General features: G+C 39.4%; 1 protein-coding gene across 1 annotated transcript in view; it reads right to left on the reverse strand.

Annotated features, from left to right (window-relative positions):
* The window catches only part of LOC149080388 (acetyl-coenzyme A synthetase, cytoplasmic-like), a 1,034,375-nt gene extending 1,014,635 nt beyond the window's left edge, over positions 1–19,740 (reverse strand). The window contains exon 1 of the mRNA XM_089239527.1: positions 19,674–19,740. The gene's annotated coding sequence lies outside the window, so the exon portion shown is untranslated. The remainder of the gene's footprint in view (positions 1–19,673) is intronic.
* Between the last annotated feature and the right edge of the window lie 213 nt (positions 19,741–19,953).

Here is a 19,953-nt window from a genome sequence, read left to right on the forward strand (position 1 = left end):
CCGCGGGACCAGCAAACCAACCATAATTCAGTTCAGTTCAGATAACGCCCGAACGAAACGGTCACGCTTCTTTTTCAGCTCTCGTTCCGACGGACACTGCTCTGCTAACACACGTTCTCCCGTAGGGGTCCGGGTGAGAAGGTATCTCAGCCCGGCCAAGGGAGTAATACCCGGGGACCTAGGCCACAGTCAGGCCGGACGGGTCCCATCAACTGATCTCGCAAGATCAACTACAACACCGGATAGAGATCGACGCTCTCAACGGTTGTTTTGAAAACAAGGCTGGTGTCACCTGCTCGGGACCGCCGCAGCGACTTTGTACGCGAGGCTCTCCGGTGCGCTAGCCGCAGAACTTCACACGCCACTGTGCTGCACTCGCCCCCCCTCTTTCCCCCTGTGACTTTCTCTCCCCCCCCCCAGTGCAATGGATTAACACATGCTATTGGATATTTTTTCTACAAGGTAAGTGGTCTTACATTGTGCGCTCTCTCTCTCGCCATGGGTGTCCTTTGCCCTTACGCCAGTGTCGAAGAAGATAAGATCTATGCGCAGCTTTCGCGCCAGTCGTTCTCGTATGACGAGCTCTCTAAAGAGCAAAGAATAGAATTTGCTAAGCTCTTGCTCACATGGGCCAAAAGCAAGGAGGACTCACTAAATGAGACCCCTCTCCAACCGCATACAAGCTGCAAGATAGATGCAGCCATCGAGTCACTAGCAACTAGCTACACCGAACTCATTAGTCGCCTTCACCCTAATAATCGAATTGCTAATCTTGACGAAAACGTCAACGAAGTCGAAAAATCCCAAATTGAAAAATTTATCTCGGAAGCCCGAGAATTCTTGGACAAATTTCAAGACGCATCTTGCTGCCACAAAGCGGCCAGAGCGTTCAAACTGGGTTTTTCTTCTACCCCAATAATAACCGAGGCAAACCGCCCCCCATTAGTCGAAACTCCCAAGAAAAAGGGGAAAAATAAAAAAAAGAAAGTCGCCCCCAAAGTAGTTCGCCCCCTCCTCGGGAGAAGACTCTTCCAGCGGTGCTGACGAGACGAATGAATTCACTCTGCATCTCTCACTCACTGGAAACTCAACCGGCATCAGTAATAATGCCCAGTCGCCAGATTCAAGCTCTTCACAGTCGTCCAGTGGCGTAACGGAACGTTCAAATTCCTGCTCAGAGGACTCCAGTACCTCTACATCCACTGAGGAACACCCCACTGATATTCAAACGACAACCGCGAACAGCCTGCACAATATTTCCGCATCCAGCAGCGACGAACCCCCCTCACCCCCAAATTCGCCCCCAGGGCTGATCACCGAAATTTCCCCCTCCCCGCCCCAAACCACTGCTGTGAGCCCAATCGCTGATCTCCCTTGCCCCCCTCCTATCAATCTAGGAGCCAGCACATCTACTGACACAGCTCCCCCCCTCCCCACACGTTGTCCCTTCTCGCCCCCGCCGACTAATCCCACCCCCCTAGAAACCGACCACGATGACAACGAAGGCTTCACCTTAGTGTCCTACAAGAAGGACAAGAAGAAGACATCACCCCTCCCAGCTTCACCTCCTCCCCCCCCTCCAACATCAACGCCGCCCCCAATCGTAATACTACGACCGCCCCCAATCGAAAAAAACTGAAAATACCATCGATTATCCTCTCAAGCTGGGGTGAAACATGGCTTCGCGATTTCGCCACCGTACGCAGAATGTGCGAGTACCCCCCCGAAGCCAAGCCCACCCAGAATACAATCGTATTTCAGCCCTTCTCCGAAAACGATCACCGCACATCTACTAAATTCTTCGACTCCAAAAAATTTACGTATTACACGTATCAACTTCAAAACGACAAGTCGCTGAAATTCGTTATCCGGGGACTACCCGCAAACGTCAAACCAACCGAAATAGAAGAGGCCCTTAAGGCCCAAGGCATCCAAACCATCAAAATTACTAATATGCGAAATTACACCACTGGATGCTTCCTTCCGCTCTTCTTAGTCGAAGTCTCCGTCGAAAATAAACACTTCGCCAACGTCACGGAGATAGAAGGCGCCCCCATTGAAGTAGAACGCTTCCAGGGGGGCTCCTCGCCCATTCAATGTAGGCGGTGCATGGCCCCCGGGCACTCAACCCATTTTTGCCGAAACCTGCCCGTATGTGCCTTCTGTGCAGGCCGTCATGAAACAGCCCGATGCACCCTTAAGGGCAATAACAACTTTCTAAAGTGTTTTTTCTGCCGCGGCAAACACACCGCCACGTTCCCGGGATGTCCCGCCCGGCCTGCAGCCCTTAATAGCAACAGTCGAACGATTCTTCCTAAGCTCCCCCCAACCCTTGCCCCCCCCCCAGCAACAGATTCCCCCCCCTCCCCTCAGCGCCCTCACTCATCAATTTCGATGATGACGCATACGAGCACGGTATCGCCCCCATCGAAATCCGCCCCTCTCGCCCCGTCGCCTCAAGTCATCTTGCCCCTACTTCTGTGCCGCCCCCATTAAATGAGGCCGAATTACTCCGCAAGCAAACCGAACTACACGCCACAGTTTATCCGGGCGCCCCCCCCCCCAAGCTAAGGGGAAACCCATTCTTTCAATGGAAGAAATGAAAGAAAAAATTGAAATTCTTGAAACCCGTAGAAAATACGCCCTCTGCGTCTACGAAGTAATTTACCAAACGCCACGACTTAACATCAGTGGCGTAAGTGACATCGACACTACCGCCCACGACCTCACTGAAAACCCACCCGCTCCCATAGACCCCCCCAACCCTCTCCTAGCCCCCGCAGGCCCCTTCCCACGACTCAGCCCCCGCCCCTCCCCTCCTCCGAAACCCACGCAAAGCAGTCGCCCCCACCAGCATCCATCGTTCAAAATCTAGGGATACAATTATCATCCCTTTCGCAGGAAACAATTACTGCCCTAATCGCCCTCCTTTCATCACTTTTAAATAATTGATACCTCGGTCGCCCCCCCAGGCCATTTATTGTAATGGCCTGGAATTGTAACGGTGTCAAAAACCGCATTCGTGAACTCCACTCCGAGGCAACTCGCCACCAAGTGGACGCCATCCTGCTTAGTGAAACTTGGCTCTTACCGAGCACAAAAATTAAATTCCCTGGGTACTCCATTATCCGCAACGATCGCCTCCATAATCGTGGAGGAGGAACCGCCATTTTGCTTCGCAACTGCTTTCCCAGTCACCCTCTTTCCCTCCACTCCTCCCCCCACATCGAAGCTACCGCTATTACAGTGCATATCAACAAGCTACCCATAATTCTCTGCGCTATCTATAAACCACCAAATCAACCAATCGACGAAGCCTTCCTCGACACTCTCTTCGATCGTTCCACTCCAGTCTTCGCTGGGGGCGACTGGAACGCCAAGAGCCACCTCTGGTTTAGCAAAAAAAGGAATGCTGCAGGCACCCAACTTCGCCGCTACTGCCTAAATAAATTTCTCGACTTCCATTCTACCCCCACCGAGACCCACTTTCCCTCCCACCCCCGTCACGCCCCGGATGTCCTTGACTTCGGAATTTCAAAAAATTTTCTCTTCCACATCACTTCTTACACGAAAACGCTTCTTTCGCCCCCGCACAACCCAGTCTTCTTTGAAATCGACCTCCATGTCCCCAGGGCACGACGAATCATTAAGCAAACCAGCTGGGAACATTTCCAAGAAATTCTCAGAGAAGACGCACCCCTTGATCCCGCGCCACCCCTCCCCTCCGTCATTGACTACGCCGTCGACAAACTAACTGCTCGAATTCAGCATGCCCTCCATGAGGCTACCACCGAATTACCAAGTAACGACCTTCGCTATGGGCTCCCCCGGGACATACTTGAAAAAATTAAATTTAAAAATAAAATAAGAAAAAATTGGCAAACACGACGCCGCCGTTCCGATAAACTTCTCCTTAATCGATTACAGAAGCAACTCAAAAAAGATATCGATGATTTCGTCAACACACGATTCACCGAATTTATCAGTACAGCTACCGCCGAAAATAGTAACCTCTGGAAAGCCTGGCGAATCTGCCAACCCCGGGTACCCAGGGTAACCAAACTAAAAAAAGACGACTCTCTCACATTCGACGATGACGTCATTGCCGAAACTTTTGCCGACGCCTTTGAAACTCAATTTTCACCCAATCGGGTACAACCACTTACTACGTCATACAATAATCGCCGCAGATGCTCCTCCTACATCCATCATTTTCTCCAGAGCACCCCTAACCATATGTCCCCCACTAATATTTTTGAAATCGCCGACTTCATACGAAAACTTGAACCCAAAAAAGCCCCGGGCTACGACGACATCGGTAACAGAGCCCTTAAGCACCTTCCCTCCCCCATTATCCACTCTTTGAAAAATATTTTTAATTGCTGTCTCTCCACTAATTATTTTCCAAAACCGTGGAAGCACGCTATTATCAAGGCGATCCCAAAAAGTGGTAATGACCCCCTTCTCCCCACCTCTTATCGCCCAATCAGCCTTCTCCCTGGGATCAGTAAGCTTTTTGAAAAGGTGGTAGCCCTTAGGCTTAACAGCTTCACAGCCGAACATAACATCCTCCGACCCGAACAGCACGGGTTCCGCCCGGAACACTCATGCGTCACCCAACTTCTCCGGGTTACGGACTACATAACGAACGCCTTCAATTACGAGGACTCAGTCGCAGCCCTTTTTTGTGACATCTCGAAGGCGTTCGACAAGTGTAATTATGCCACGCTTCTTTCTAAAATGATCGATCTCCGTTTTCCCCCCCACTTCATCGTTTTCTTCTTCCGCTACTTAACACAGCGCACCTTCCAAGTTCGCCAAAATAATACCCTTTCTACCACCAGAAACATTCGTGCCTCCGTCCCGCAGGGTAGCGTCCTTGGCCCGCAACTCTTCCTCTTTTTCATCAATGATTTCCCAACACCCAGAAATGGGAAACTTGCACTTTTCGCAGACGACGCTGTCGCCCTCTGTGGGGCGAGAAACCCATCGTATGCTCTTTGGAACCTGCAAGACGCAGCAGCGAATATCGAGGAATGGTGCGTCGAATCTGACATAGTCATGAATTTCTCCAAATGTAACTTTATGTGGTTCACGCACAGGAAAAAGCTGCCCCCCCCATCCCCTCCGCTTTGGTAACCGTGACCTCAACCCAGCTACCACCGTCAAATACCTCGGATGCACCCTGGACAAGAAGCTCCTGTTCCGGGAACACATCGCCATCACCAGAAATAAAACAAACGGCATTCTGGGCATGCTCAACAAAATCACGTTCCCAAATGCCAAACTCTCAATAAATAACAAAAGAATTCTCTTCAAATCCATACTTCGCCCCGTCATGCTTTACGCCTCGCCCGTATGGACCGCAGCCCGTAAGGGCAACATCGCCACTCTGCAGAAACTTCAGAACAAAATTCTCCGACGACTTCTCCGAGCACCGTGGTACGTTCGTAACGTCAACATCCGCTCAGATATTAAAATTCCCCATCTTTTCACTTACATTAAAAAATTAAATAATAATCAGTTTGAACGCATGGCCGCCTCAAACCACCAGCATATCCGGGAAATAGTCAGCTACGACCCGGAAGAAATCTGGACGTACCGACGAGCCCAGCAGATCAACAACCTTGACTGGGAAAGGCTATAATTACATCTGCTCCACATAGAGGGAAGCACCATATTCCTCCGACTTCACCACATCTTCGTCATCCGAGAATACTTTTTCGTTTTCCGCTCTTCCATCGTTCTTCAGCTCCCCCCATCGTCTACACACAATCGTGAGAGAGAGAGGCCTATGCCTGGCCACTTATTTTGTCTTCCATTTTGTGTTCTTCCCTTGTCTTCTCCCCTTTCCTATGACACGTTCTCTCCCCCCCCCCTTACCATGTACTAACATATTTTCCCACTTTCCCCTTTCTCCTTCACCCCCCTTCACCATCGACCAATCCCTGCGTTGCAGGTCCACCAGCGAATCGCATTTCTACTCCAGTCTCAACGAAGACGTCTCTTCTTCACAGCTCACTTCGCTATCTCACTTCGCTTTTAACTTCTAACACGTGAGGTTGTGCCGCCATTTTACCTGTCGCATTGTCGCATTGTCATCGCGACATTATGAAATTTGTTAAAATTTCTCCACCGACCATTTGACCACTCTTATAAATAATTTGTTATAAGAGGAAAAAAAAAACTTCAAGAATTAATTTTCAATTAATTCTTTTTCGGCAATTTTCTTTTTTAAAAGAGCCATTGGCCACCCCTTTCCCCTCTCTACACGCACATACACCATTACACATACATAACTCTCTTGTCTATCCCTTCATCGGGGGTCCCCAAGGGGCCCCAGCCCTTATGTTGGCTAATGGCCCGCTTTAAGGGCCAGTCACCATCGTGAAAATTTGAGTCTGGTCTGGTCTGGTCTTACAAAAAACTCAAAGAGTTATTGTCAGTTCGACTTATCGGAAATTTTTATTGTAAAGTGGGAAAAAAGATTTATTGAAATAACAGCACTGTTTACGAATATATTATTAATGAAACATGTCAAACTACTGGAGAGGAAGAAATTCGGAAACATATGTTATTCTTATTTAATTATTGAATGATAATATTAAGAAACAAACTACACTTATATACATAGTCCCGTAGCCAAAAATTTCGTTCGTGGGGGGGGGGGGGGCAAAGTGAAGAACAACAGATTTTGTCATCTTTCTCCTTTTCCTGTAATTTTCTCACGTTTCGTGGGGGAGGGGGGGGGGACAAGACCTCGAGTCTCAACCCCACTCCTCCCTAGGACCTTGTATATGCATACATATATACTCTATTATACGGAAACGGACGCACACATGGTACTTGTATAAATGAGACCGATTATAAATACAGTGTATAAAAGATTATTTCTGCCAAAAGTACAGTATTTTTGATTCTTTCCTCTCTTTTTTTGTGTTTGGTGAAAAAGCCATCATTCACTTTCTTGCAAGCAGTCAAATGAATCCGCTAAATGAATCTGTTGAATTCTACTGCTAAATGCTAAATTTTATTGCTAAACTTTATTACTAAATGCTATGTTTTAAATTTCTCTTATTCCCGAAAACTTCGACTTAAAGGAAAAAAGCTTCAGAGAGAGATCAAGGCAAAATTTTACCACTCAAATACGGAAAAACGTTTGGAGCTGAATCAAAAAACTTCGACTTAATCAGATACTCGAGGCATCGGAGTTCGATTTATCACGAATTAACTGCATATAGTTTGATACCATAAGTTTTTATTTTATGACTCACATCAGTGTAAATTTTCTACGTCATATGATACCGGTTAATATGTTTTAATGAAGTCATTTTTGACACATAGCGAAAAGTAATTGCGATGGGACTTCTTCTGGAATAAAAACAAACTCATTGCTATAATTCTCCAATTAAAACTTATTATTTGTCTCAAACCGGTGTGCAGCATGAAAATAAATAGTACATGGTTGTTTTTTTTATTTTCATACTATTGGTCTAAATTTTATGCGCCATAATAGCAGCTTCTTTATTTTTAATGTTAACAAGAAGCAACAAAAATAATTTTGCGGCAAACATAAAAATATAGTAACCGGTATTGTGGTGAATAAAATTTTTTTACAGCGGTATGCAGCATGGAAATAGATAATTTTTTTATATCATGCCATGAACAATTCATTTTCAAGCTGCACATCAGTATGAAACTAACAGCCAATTTCAACTGGAGATTTTAAATATTGTTTTGGTTTTATTTAATTTCGAGTAGCAGGGGCCTTAACTCGATGTTTCTCTGTTGCAATCAATATTTATGTGCGTTTTTCTTCTATACAAAAACATCAGAACAGGATAGCGAATGGACAGTCAATAATGCTGTTGGCAGTTTGATTCATCATTCTGACATTAGCATTTTATTCATATAGCATCAATTTTTTCATTTTCATTATACCATGTTTTTTGATATAATTCCTGAATAGGTAGGTCTGGTTACTCCAGGGCCGCAACTGGGGAGGGGGGGGGAAACATAGGCGGTGATAGACTTGAAAGTCTGGGGGGGGGCACGATGATTGCCGGGGGAGATGATGTCAATTCCTATCCAATACATTAGATCACTCGGCTTTACCTTTGACGCTGGGGGCATTGCCTTCCCCCATGCCCCCCCCCCCCGTATCTCCACCCATGCCTATAGCCATGATTCATATTTAAACATTTTCATAAAAATGGCATTATTATTTAAAGAAATACATATTATGAATAATGATATGATGTTTGAATTTTGTGTGTACCTGTATTGCACAGCGTGTTTTTGATGTTATAAATATTACGTTTAGAACAAAAAGTTATTTTATTTATTATAAAGTTTACGTTTACAGAATACCCGTATAAGGCTAATTTTCAGAAAACTGGACAAAAGGAACATTTTTCAAAAAATTCGGGAGGAGAAAAAAACAGAACTCTCACGGAAAATACAGAACATATGGCCACTCCATGCAAAGACTTCATCTTTAAGCTATTTGTAAAATCACCCCTATCAAGAATGAGCTCTATATCCATCGCTGCATCTGCGACTCCATAGAATAGTTCTGCAGATATTTTCATTTACAAAAGAACCTCATCAAAAAGTGTAAATATAGGCGCACAAATCAATATCTCCAACTCGTCGCGACGCCCTTGAAAAGGTTGTCGATACTCCTAGGAGCCGTGATGCACACTTTGAGAAACACTGCTGTAGACTCATTGATGCCGTAATGACGGGAGCCCGCAGCAATGAAGCTAACCTTTGTCCATATTTTGAATTTTTCTTTCACGTTTTTCATTCATAGAAACATTTAAACGACAGTCTCGCATAAATATTTTCAGATGCACCAGGAAAATCTTTAAGCGGGAGATTTTTTTATACGTTTATTTAACACTTACAACATTATATTTTGTTCCAGTACGAGAATTATTACCTCAACAGTGTTTTCCAAAAACAAACTGGGAAAGAGACCGCGAATATGAAATCCGCGAATACTCAGGGCCGACTGTATTGAACAATTCAGATATGCAGTTGGCCACCGCGGCGTTCTGAGCTCGATGTCTAGGGGTCGATATAAGTGTGAGCCTAATTTTATTAAAGGCCGACTTGAGTTTTGAAGATATGGTGATATTTCATAAAAAAAAAAAAAAAAATTAATATCAGACGAGGAACAGAAAATATGAAAAGTTTTCTGTCTTTAACGAATATACAGTATATTTTGATGCAGTTAGTTTAAAAATCATCTACACCAGGGATGCGCAACATCTGGCCAGCGGACGAAATGCTTCCCGCCAAGGGCTTCCATCCGGCTCACGAAAGGTATTCGGTATGAAAGTGTAAATATACACAAAACGCCATATATCCTACTAAGACTGCCCATATCTCTTCGGAAAAAAATTACGGTTTTTATCGGGAAGCGAGTAGCAGAGTTCACAGAAAAAAATAGTTCGACAAATATGTGAGAGATACTTATATGACTATAATTTATTATGATTATTATAGTAATATAATTTATAAGTTACATAAGTGATCTTAATCCTTGATTTCAATAGAGAATAAAAATGCATGGAATTTCATTAAAAAAACAGGGCATTTCATATAGAGCGGGATAGGCAAAGTTACGGTAATGTCCAGTAAAATACAAATCCTACACCCTGATATATAAACTTTTTTTATCTTTATCTACCTTTCTTTCTTGTGGCAAAAACTACGTTGTGCTTATATGCACTAATCCTGTCTATAATAGACAGTGACACCCCCAATAAGCAGTTGGTAACTTTCCAACTCCTCCCGTCACCCACAAGGATTAAAATCAGACTGGGCGCAATCGACCTGTTGGGGGAATACATTGGAAGTCGAAACACTCCCATTTTCGGTGCAATCGACGGAGCCCCCCACCTATATGGGGGAGGTTTCAATACAAAGGAAGAAAGGGGGAAATCTAATCGAAAGATTACTCTACTTACCAAGATATCACAAAAGAAAGTATTTGTCCAAGGAAAGAATGGAGAAGGATTTGGTCGCTCAGGGCACGACGATATCCATCTTGGCCGCACAGGTCACGACACAGGAACAACTGAGGGGGCGTTTAGAAAAATATCGAGGACAAAAAAGGAGGCGTTTTGTGTTTTGAGTGTGTGAAGGAGACCAACCCGGATAGCGCTGATTCCAGCCCCTCTTTGGATAAAATACAAAAAATTATTCAAGATCTTCTACAGGAAATGAAAACTTTATTTAATAATTAATAAATCCATCAAAGATCTAAAGGAAAAATATGAAGAGACTAGCAAAGAAACGAGTGAGCTAGTAAAAGCCATAACCTACAACTCAGAATGCATGACAGAACTCGAAAAAAAAAATTAATAACATGAAAATATATATAGAGCGAATTGACAAAGAAAATAAGGAGATGAAACTAGAAAGTAAGAACTTGAAGGAGGAAATGAAGGAGCTGAAAATAAGAGTAAACGACTTGGAAAATAGGAGCAGGAAAAATAATATTGAGATCAATGGTGTTCCCGAAACAGCCCCAGAAAGTGTTATAGAAATTGTCAATGCTATAAAACAGGAGATTGGCATACAAGAAGACACACCAATAAAAAACTTACACAGAGTACCTACCAGAAATTCAGCCAAAAGCAAGGCCATAATAGTGAGATTCGTGAATGAAGATTCCAAAAGATTGTGGATACAGAAGGCAAAAGAGAATCAAGTTAAAGCTGGCAAAATTTATCCCAACTTCAAACCTAACAGGGTATATATAAATGAGCATCTTTCCCAGGAGAGCAAGCATATATTTTACCTGGTCAGAGAGTTTAAAAGGACCTATGATTATAATTATGCTTGGACAAAAGAGGGGAAAATTTTTCTCCGGAGAACTGAAAACAGCCATGTATGGGGAATTAGAGATGAGGAAGACCTCAGGAAGTTGAACAGAAATGACGAACAATGGATATATAAATTATATTGATCTGGAGAAGAACAAAGGTTTTCTGGAGGAATTGACTAATGTAGATAAGTTTTTTAATTACTCTCAAAATTCTCACCAGTATATAAATTTCCTAATTGTAAATATACGAAGTTTAAAATCTAACTTTGATACTTTCCTTGTATATTTGAGATCTCTACAAGTTCAAATAGATATAATATGTCTTTCAGAAATATGGGTGAAGGAGAATGAACTGTTCAATTATAACATTACTAATTATGAAAGCATTACTGACTACTGTTCATATTCTGATTGTAGAACATACAATAAATCAGGCGGAGTCATTATGTATGTAAATAAAGCCCTTAGAAGTACTAAAAAATCTAGCAATTTCAAAACTGCAGAAAGCGTATGGATAAACTTCCCAGATCATGATGTTGATGTGTTATTACTCTATAGATCACAATCTTTCACCATATCCCAATTTAATGAGGAGCTTAAGATACTTATTCGAAACACAAGACAAAATATGTTAATTGTTGGTGATATAAATATACTTGATAACAATAACGAAATCTCTAATTACTTAGATATAATGGCTGTTGGTGGCTTTGTGTCCTTACAGGAATCTATTACTAGAGAAACTGAAGTAGGAGGCATGTGTATTGATCATGTTTTTTATAGAACGAAGAAAAATACTACACAAAAATTGAATGTGTTCAAAACTCAACTAACAGACCATTATGCAATATTAGGATACATTGATTTTCAAGATATAAAAAAGTAACAAATAATATTGAATGTACTAAAATCATAGTTGATTATAATAAATTTGAAAACTTCATATCAAATATCTCTTTTAAAAACGTCTGTGATGAGAAGTTGGTCCATCAAAAATATAAACGCTTTCTAGATATTATAACACTTAACTCAAAGCTGTGGACTAGAAAAAAGGCAAAAATATCAACAGGTAAAAATAAATGGATTACAAAACAGCTCGTATAAAAAAAATAAACATCAAAGAAAAATTATATAAAAAATACAAAAAGTATCCAGGCATAATTACGTATGAAATGGAATACAAAAACTATGATAAGACACGGAAAAACCAAATTAAGCAAGCCAAATGTGAATATCAAAAAAAAAAATTTTTTGAATGTCATAAAGACAAAAAAAGCAATGGAAATATATAAACAACTTTGTACTCAACAAAAATAATTCAAATAAAATTCTTCCGAATCACCAAGACTCAAAAATATTGGCAAATGAATTTAACATAGAGAAATTACAAGAAACCTGGATAGAGAAGATAATGAACACATGTATGAAGATGACAATGACTGTGTTTCAAATTCAATGGTCAGCCTCATGAATAGTTGTATGAAAATGACAGTGAAAAAATTAAACCACTTTGAAAAAATTAATAAATGATTTAAATGAATATAAATCAAGTCGGTATGACGGGCTAACACCAAAAATGTTGAAAATTATTGCACTATACCACATTGATATCTCTCTTGAAAAACCTAATTGATTCTTCAGTAAGTACAAGTCATTTTTACGATGAACTTAAGTTCTCCCTCGTACATCCAATCTACAAAAAAAAAAAAATCCTAACAATATGGCTAACTACAGACCAATCTCAGTTCTTCCAATATTTTCAAAAGTTATTGAAAAACGAATGGACGACTAATTAGCTTCTTAAACCATAACAACTTTATTGCATGCAACCTGTATGGATTCCAGCAAAACAAAAATACTGAAATGGCTATATTAAAAGTCTGTAATTATTTAAATAATGGTTATAATAATAACAAATATTGCATAATAGTCTATCTGGATTTAAAGCAAGCATTTGATAACGTAGACTTAAATATATTAACAATAAAATAACATAAGCCTGGAGTCAGGGGACATGTACTTGAATGGTTCAAAACTTATTATTTACATAGACACCAAGCTGTTACTATAAATAAGAAAATTAGTGATTACCACGAAACCAAAAAAGGTGTTCCCAGGGATCAGTGTTGGGTCCCACATTATGCTTAATTTATATAAATGACTTTTGCAAAATGCACCTGAACGGACAGCTAATCTCATTTGCAGACGATACAGCTTTATATATAGAAGATGGCGATATAACTAATCTTTTAATAAAAACTGAAAATTACCTTAGAAATATCAATCAGTGGATGACAATAAAAAAACTTAAACTAAACATTAGTAAAACAAAATATCAATGCATAAAAACACGAAACACTCATCATGACACTGAAATTCACGTTAAAATCCATAGCTGTCACCCACAGGAACAGCATATCTGTTATTGTGAACTCATAGAAAGAGTTTACGAGTATGAATATCTAGGAATAATCATTCAAGATTACCTAAAATAGATTGCTCATTGCAACAAACTTGTCAAAAAAACTTAGATTGCACGCAGTCCTGATATATAGATTGAAGTACCTAATAGATGCAGACTTTCCAAAATATGTTTTCTATGCTTGGGTTTTCTCGATAATAATCTATGGCTTATGTGCTTGGGGAGGTGCATACCAAACTAACATTGAAAAACTAAGCAACATACAATATAATACAATAAGAAGTATGATAATGGACACATATCGTGAAAGCAATAATAATATAAATTGCTATATTTTTAACATCAGACAGCTATATATTTACAGAATGATTAACTTCTTAACAAGAAATAACGAATGGTTACTGAGAAAAACAAATAGAATCTCGGTAAGACTTAAAAACGAATATCAAATACCAAAAACTAAAAAAAATCTCTTCCAGAAAAGTTTCTCTTTCAATGCACCTAAAATAATGAATTTTTTCCAATCGGAGTACCAAACAACTAACAACACTAACAAAAAGTATGAAATATATCAATATGTAAATACGTCTGAAATAATGAAAATGATATTTTCCTTGTACATTATGAAATGTTTTGATTGCTCTATTTCATTTTCACATGTCCTGCTAATAGCATATCTAGACACTATCACATAAATTATGTCTTGCACACTGAATCACCTACAATATATATAATTCTTGACCTTTTGGCGAAACCTTCACAATTGTGAAATTACAATCGTCTATTTTATATTTTTTCTCTGATAAATTTTATCTCATTGCTTTATGTCTCATGTAAATAGAAAACCTAATAACATTGTAATGTACTTTGGTTCAAATTGGCGGCTAAACAAATAGAAATATTCAAAAGAAAAAAATATGCATATATATATATCACTCATTGTATTACTTTTACTATTAATTTTTGTTTTTTATTTATTATTTAATTTTTTTTTTCTCTCTTATTTTGCTTGTGTAAACAGAGAAGATATAAATCTTATAGGCTTCCTAGTAGGTCAATTGTCCCTTCGGGTCACACAGATGTCTTTATTGTTTGTGTGCGCGCTCAATTTCATATGTATATTTGTGTATTGTCAAATTAATAAAAAAAAAAGATGGTCCTGGACCCTGCGGCAGGATATGTGGGGAGGGAGGGCCATGTTTTAGCATCACTGTTCATTCACGTCTGTGACTGGAGTCCAAATATTTTGGACTCAAAGAAATGAAATGAAAGAATGACGTCCAAATATTTTGGCTATCTCATGAATGTTATCCTGGATAATGTTTTGGATACGAAATTAATAAAATAAAATATCAGACATTTTTTTATTTGTTCATTATCTTGTTACATTGCTTGGCAAAAAACTCCATTTTCTCCTGTGGAACCATTCACACCCGAAATATCATAACAGAAAATAAAGTAATATAATAAGAAAATATTCGCGTCGAATTCGTTTCAAAATTTACTTTAAATAACGAATGTCTCATGAGCGGCTCGATTGCTAATTTCAAAAACTAATTTATTTTAACGATTGAATTTTAATTTTTTCTCTCACAAACTTTATTGTTGAGTATTTCGAGTTCAAATCATTTATTAGTGTTATTGCTAATCAAAATGAGTTATTATGTACCACATTTCTTTAAATGAACAATTTAGCTTATATGAACAAAGTAGTCAGTGGTCTGAATGCCCACGCGAAAGACACCCTTGATTCTGACCACGTCGTCTGACTTAAAGTGACGTATTTTTTCCGGTGTGCGTAAAATTTGGTAATCAACCCAAGTGGGATTCCTATTGCTTGATAATGGTTGTATTTACCCTTTAAAGACGGCACCTGTGGTGTGTCGCTTTCGGAATTCATGGCTGTTTCCTTCTTATTTGCCTTTATCGTTGGTTCCTTCTTTGATTTACCAGGGGAAAGGATTATTACTATTCTTAGTTGTAAACTTATATAATTGCAAACGTACAAGATTGGTAAAAATCCAATCGACAATTGAATCGACAGTCCAAAGACAAAACTGAAATAATCTTTTGGCTGTATTATAGTGATTAAGAAAAAAAAACGACAAACAAAAAAAAATAGCTGGGATTCGTGTCCCATCGGGGTCGATCTCTGACAAGGGGAAAAGTCATAAAGTAGCAGATTTTCAAGTACATTTGGTTGCCGACCCATGCTTCAGAGTGTGGAACTCAATTGCGTATCTAGTGCGTTACAACAACACTAATTCTAATTTGACATTACCTAATAATAAATTCACCGGAACTCAACACCTTACTCTGTACTCCATGTCAAAATAGAACACTTAAGTCCAACATGCGTTGGTGGGAATAATTTCGTGTAAAATAAAATTTCCGGATATGAGATTTCATAGGAGCAGGTAACTCATATTAAAAACCTAGTTTAAATTGTTTCAAGAATGTGTATAAGGTGCAGTTGACGACAGGGATGGTGTTTAAAAGAATAATTATTTTTTTATACAACGTGATCATTCCGTAGAGATCCTTACATTCTGTAATGAAATGAATAATCTGTACTGAATAAAAATAATTTTAAATATTTTTTTTCAATCTCCAACCATAACAATTATCATTTGCAAGTAAAGTTGACAGAAATAGCATTAAAAGAGGGCCTGAAGTTCAAATTTGAAGATGGCTATTAACTGTTCTGGTCGCAAAAGCAAATACTGTACCTGGAATTAATGGGATATACAGTGGAACCTCCCATAACGGACACTCCCCGTTAGTGGATACCCCCGGTTACTGAACACTTTTTGAATTACGTCAACGGAATTCCGGATGTGCGACTTATTTTACAATCCATTAACTCCTCGTTAGCGGAGAAAATTTTCGGTCTCGTGAGTATCCGTTATTGAGAGGTTCTAATGTAGCTCAAAATTTTTCAGATGCGAGACGTTTCAACGTAGTCACAAATCTTTCACAAAAAATCTAAATCACCTACAGATATTCAATTGTGAGGATTTGAGATTGCTGAATTAGTAAAGCTGAGCGACAGTAGAAAATATCTATTAATAATAAAATTATTTTTATTAAAACTAAGCGACAATTGTAGTAGTCTGTGTTTTTAAAAAAATAATTTTATTATTAATATATATTTTTTAAGTATTATGCGAATACTGCAACTCTGACTGCAATCAATGTGCATCTATCTGTTTTGTGAATTATAATTTCATAATTCACAAATTTAATTTTTTTGTATTTTGTAATGAAGTTTCTTGTAATCTTTTGAAACTTTACTGTAATTATTTTCTAATTTTTTACCCTACCCTGTTGCAAGAAAACATATTGATAGAAAAAGATCGAAAATTCGTCTCTCACTGCATCTTTCAATTTTTTTTATATGAATTTTTAACATCACTTCCAGGGAGCCAATGAGAAATTGTCTTTGAGAAGGGGGCGATGGACTGAATAAGTTTGGAAAACACAGTTCTCTAGGTCAGAGGATTCGCTGGCCAAATACATATGCCGAATATTCTCACTTTCCAGATAATCGTTGACTAGGGGACTCCGAAGTGAACCAGCGTTGTCGTCCATGAACAGGAACCGAGGGCCAACTGTGATCCTGAAAAGTCAAACATGGGGCTCTGAGATATCCTCTCTGTCTCCTAGCAGTCAGGGACCCCTCTGTCAAACACATTGAGGGGTGTGCGGCCATCCGACATGATGCCTGCCCAGACCATGACACCTCCACCACCATAGTGATCCATTTCCCTGAGGTGGGAGGGATCACATCGGGTCTCAGGCTATCTCCAGATGAGGGTACGTCGAGAATCAGTGTCCAGTCTGTCCGGAAAATTCACCGCCGTAAAATTCACCGACAACAGTTCGATGTGAGTCAGTTAGCGAGAGATTGAGTTACTGAGTCAGTGAGAGAGGAGTGAGCGAGTGACCTAGTGAGTATGTGAGTGAGTGAGCGATTGAGTTACTGAGTCAGTGAGAGAGGAGTGAGTGACCTAGTGAGGGATTCACTTAATGAGTATGTGGTTAGTGAGTGACCTAGTGAGGGATTCACTTAGTGAGTATGTGGTTAGTGAGTGAGTGACCTAGTGAGTATGTGGTGAGTGAGTGACCTAGTGAGTATGTGGTGAGTGAGTGACCTAGTGAGTATGTGGTGAGTGAGTGACCTAGTGAGTATGTGGTGAGTGAGTGACCTAGTGAGTATGTGAGTGAGTGACCTAGTGAGTATGTGAGTGAGTACCCTAGTGAGTATGTGGTGAGTGAGTGAGGACATTATTTTATATACAGTATATAGACGTGACTTCTCATTTTACCTGATATCTTATAAAATTTACCCAACTCTTGCGAGAAACACAGCGAATGTCGTCGAGGAGTACGAGCACACGAATCACGGAAAACGCCTCGTGCGCCTATCATTCCCTCAGTGGTCACACACAGCTCCGCCCACACGTGTACGCTTAAGTATTCGACACTGAATATTTGCATACTTCTTCGGCAGCATTATTAGTATCTTTGGTTCAGTACTTTTTGTGAAAATACACACACACACAATGTGCAAATTCTCTTAATTTTGCACACGAGTGTTTTCCGATAGATAAATGTGAGTTGTCACTCAGACGAATCTCTGAATCACACACTAAAGAGTAAAATTAAATAAAATTATTTGTTCAAACAACGAAAAATTTCACTCCCGTAAACTTAGTTATTATATTGTAGTTTTCCTATAAACTAATTTATTATTCTCGCAACATATTTCACATAAATTAAGACTCTTGATATATTTAGTGGCTCATGCATTGAACAATTCGGATCTCGAGTATATTTCTTAACCCGCCTTGACAAGGAATTTTAAATTTTTAAGTTTTTAATAACGTGATCCTCACGTATTCCCAAGGGATCAGCAGGATCAGTCCAGGGAATTTATTAGTGTTTGTAGACATCCATGCCCGAACCCAGACCTACACAGGCAGAGGCTAGCTCTCTAACCACTGGACTGCCAGGTGGCAATGAGTCGGATCTCAGACGACTCCCTAAACATAACGACTCCCTAAATTTCTCATAATTAATCATTATATGAGTAAACTATTATTGAAAATTGGTAGTTTTTATGAAAAACATTATTAGAGCTCGGAAGTTCAGGCAAAATGCCATAAATGCCTTTTTTGCTTCTTTCCGAACTTTTTTGGTAAAAATGCCTTTTTTGAAATTTCGTGACATAAATGCATTTTTAACATAGTTTTAAGTTTATTGGTAAATTTCAGAGGCCTTAATGTATAAAACTTGGATATTTGAGCATTCAGAACTACAAAAGAATTGCTCTTTTTAATTTTTTTCAACTCTCAGTTATCATCAGAAAGCTACCCCCCTCAGCCCCCCTTCGATCTCGAATTAATGATCCGAGAGATTGATGTTGCCATGCAATAACTTTGCTTCAACCGGATGGTGTTAGACGTGAATGATTTTGTTTCAGAGAAACGCAGCCCGTGTTACAAAAGCAGAGGAAAATAAGAAATTTTTGGTTTCTCCATGGGCGATAATATGTTTCACGTTGTATCCTCACGTTGTATAGCGAGCTGATGATTGTTTTAAGAGGTCATGAATTGACGTCACGGCTCACACAAAGCAGGCTAGGGCAGACAGGGCTCTGGGTCCCCCATATTGTTTTTATTTTTTTATTTTTTGCACCATAAATGCACTGCAAACAACCATGGCTATTTATTAAACATGTATATTTAGTATTCGATTAAATTGACTGGAGTTGCCCCCAGGGGTCAGCGGCAGATACGACCACACAGGGCAAGGTGCTTGAAGATGTCTCGCATACGTGGTAATAATTCACAAAAATAGAACGAGATAGCCATGCTTCAACTATAGAAATGATAATAATTATTCCAAATAATACAACAAATAAACGAAAATTATTAGCAACTGAAGGGAGCCCCGCAGACCATTTTCTCTACCGGCTCTTCGTCTGGTAATGGTGGCCCTGGAATTGGCCTAATTCTGAATGCCTACTAACATTTTATTTTGGGCTTCAAATCAATTTAACGTGGATAATAATGCAATTATTATAAAATGTAATTAAAACAATACACACGGATTAAGTGCAACTAATTTTTTTGCTATTTTTTGGACCCTTAATACCTTTGTTTTTAGATATTTTTTCTTCAGAAATTACAAATGCCTATTTTAGGTATTTTTAGTGCTTTTTTGCCTGCCTATTTCGAGCTTTTTTAGTGCCTAAACTTCCGGGCTCTGCATATTATGGTCATAAGATACAAGTTCATACCATAGTTACGATATGTAAAATTGTTCAGCTCTAAATCATCAAAAACAATAAATGAAACAAATCGATTCATTTTATAACAATATGTATAAATTTTGCAATATACTCACCAAGCGTTCTTTCTAGAGATGCACTTTCAATTGGTTTGTCTGACGTTGTAGAAGACGCTGCTGCAACAGCTCCACCTAGTGATCAATCGATATTCCTACAGAATTTTCGAATGCGATTTCTAACTTCTCTTCATCTGCGATAAGAATTTTCTTATCAATGATGAACAAACACTTAATGAAATGGTTTGTAAAATTATTATTTATTATTCATTATTATTTTCAAGTTACCTGTTGAAAATACTGATTATACAAGGTATCCTGTAAGTACTAATCTTGCTTT

This window comes from Pholcus phalangioides, unplaced genomic scaffold (genome assembly GCF_987345545.1).
Source record: "Pholcus phalangioides strain wild (caught in Gottingen) unplaced genomic scaffold, Ppha-v1.0 ptg000011l_1, whole genome shotgun sequence".
In the NCBI taxonomy this organism is placed as follows: Eukaryota; Metazoa; Arthropoda; class Arachnida; order Araneae; family Pholcidae; genus Pholcus; species Pholcus phalangioides.